This window comes from Chaetodon auriga, unplaced genomic scaffold, assembly GCF_051107435.1.
Source record: "Chaetodon auriga isolate fChaAug3 unplaced genomic scaffold, fChaAug3.hap1 Scaffold_174, whole genome shotgun sequence".
NCBI classification, from domain to species: domain Eukaryota; kingdom Metazoa; phylum Chordata; class Actinopteri; order Chaetodontiformes; family Chaetodontidae; genus Chaetodon; species Chaetodon auriga.
This window is the reverse complement of record NW_027481951.1, coordinates 77,501-80,000: the sequence shown is the minus strand read 5'-3', so window position 1 is coordinate 80,000 and position 2,500 is coordinate 77,501.

Genomic DNA, 2,500 nt, shown 5'->3' with positions numbered 1-2,500 from the left:
GACCCCCTCCTCTTCTTCTAGCAGCCACAGGCAGGCGTCTGGCCTTTCCAGGCCCCCCTAGCCTGCTACTCGTACTGGGTGCTGGCTCCAGCCCTGACCCCCTCGTCGTCTTATAGCAGCCACAGGGAGGCGTCTGGCCTTTCCAGGCCCCCCAGCCTGCTACTCGTGCTGGGCGCTGGCTCCAGCCCTGACCCCCTCCTCTTCTTCTAGCAGCCACAGGCAGGCGTCTGGCCTTTCCAGGCCCCCCAGCCTGCTACTCGTGCTGGGGGCTGGCTCCAGGCCTGACCCCCTCATCTTCTCACAGCCACGGGGAGGCTTCCAGCCTTTCCAGGCCCCCAGCACGAGGAGCAGGCTGGGTGCCGGCTCCAGCCCTGACCCCCTCCTCTTCTTCTAGCAGCCACAGGCAGGCGTCTGGCCTTTCCAGGCCCCCCAGCCTGCTACTCGTGCTGGGTGCTGGCTCCAGCCCTGACCCCCTCCTCTTCTTCTAGCAGCCACAGGCAGGCGTCTGGCCTTTCCAGGCCCCCCAGCCTGCTACTCGTGCTGGTTGCTGGCTCCAGCCCTGACCCCCTCCTCTTATTCTAGCAGCCACAGGCAGGCGTCTGGCCTTTCCAGGCCCACCAGCCTGCTACTCGTGCTGGGGGCTGGCTCCAGGCCTGACCCCCTCATCTTCTCACAGCCATGGGGAGGCTTCCAGCCTTTCCAGGCCCCCAGCACGAGGAGCAGGCTGGGTGCCGGCTCCAGCCCTGACCCCCTCATCTTCTCACAGCCATGGGGAGGCTTCCAGCCTTTCCAGGCCCCCAGCACGAGGAGCAGGCTGGGTGCCGGCTCCAGCCCTGACCCCCTCCTCTTCTCACAGCCACGGGGAGGCTTCCAGCCTTTCCAGGCCCCCAGCACGAGGAGCAGGCTGGGTGCCGGCTCCAGCCCTGACCCCCTCCTCTTCTTCTAGCAGCCACAGGCAGGCGTCTGGCCTTTCCAGGCCCCCCAGCCTGCTACTCGTGCTGGGTGCTGGCTCCAGCCCTGACCCCCTCCTCTTCTTCTAGCAACCACAGGCAGGCGTCTGGCCTTTCCAGGCCCCCCAGCCTGCTACTCGTGCTGGGTGCTGGCTCCATCCCTGACCCCCTCCTCTTCTTCTAGCAGCCACAGGGAGTCTTCTGGCCTTTCCAGGCCCCCCAGCCTGCTACTCGTGCTGGGTGCTGGCTCCAGCCCTGACCCCCTCGTCTTCTTCTAGCAGCCACAGGGAGGCTTCTGGCCTTTCCAGGCCCCCCAGCCTGCTACTCGTGCTGGGTGCTGGCTCCAGCCCTGACCCCCTCCTCTTCTTCTAGCAGCCACAGGGAGGCTTCTGGCCTTTCCAGGCCCCCCAGCCTGCTTCTCGTGCTGGGTGCTGGCTCCAGCCCTGACCCCCTCGTCTTCTTCTAGCAGCCACAGGGAGGCTTCTGGCCTTTCCAGGCCCCCCAGCCTGCTACTCGTGCTGGGTGCTGGCTCCAGCCCTGAGCCCCTCGTCTTCTTCTAGCAGCCACAGGCAGGCGTCTGGCCTTTCCAGGCCCCCCAGCCTGCTACTCGTACTGGGGGCTGGCTCCAGGCCTGACCCCCTGGCCTTCTCACAGCCGTGGGGAGGCTTCCGGCCTTTTCCAGGCCCCCAGCATGAGGAGCAGGCTGGGTGCTGGCTCCAGGCCTGACCCCCTCGTCTTCTCGCAGCCACGGGGAGGTTTCCAGCCTTTCCAGGACCCCCAGCCTGCTACTCCTGCTGGGGGCTGGCTCCAGGCCTGACCCCCTGGCCTTCTCACAGCCGTGGGGAGGCTTCCGGCCTTTTCCAGGCATACAGCAACCTCTTTTACTTTTCTTTATTTCTCACAATTACTTTCTTTTATTTTTGTTTAAAAATTCTCAACCTTTGTATATATTCCACATACTATACTGTGCATACACAGTCCAACCTCCGATTCAGGACGAACGATGCGGTTTTCGTCCCGGCCGTGGCACGCCGGACCAGCTCTATACCCTTCACAGGGCTGGCTCCCAGCCTAACCCTTTTCCTTTCCTCCTGCCTCCACTCTCATTAGCCAGCCAGCCTGCCTGCCTGCCTGCCTTCACCAACCCCAAGGGCTGGCTCCCAGCCTAACTCTTTTCCTTTCCTCCTGCCTCCACTCACATCCGCCAGCCAGCCAGCCTGCCTGCCTGCCTGCCTGCCTGCCTGCCTGCCTGCCTTCACCAACCCCAAGGGCTGGCTCCCAGCCTAACTCTTTTCCTTTCCTCCTGCCTCCACTCACATCCGCCAGCCAGCCAGCCTGCCTGCCTGCCTGCCTGCCTGCCTTCACCAACCCCAAGGGCTGGCTCCCAGCCTAACCCTTTTCCTTTCCTCCTGCCTCCACTCTCATCCGCCAGCCAGCCAGCTAGCCTGCCTGCCTGCCTGCCTGCCTTCACCAACCTCAAGGGCTGGCTCCCAGCCTAACCCTTTTCCTTTCCTCCTGCCTCCACTCTCATTAGCCAGCCAGCCTGCCTG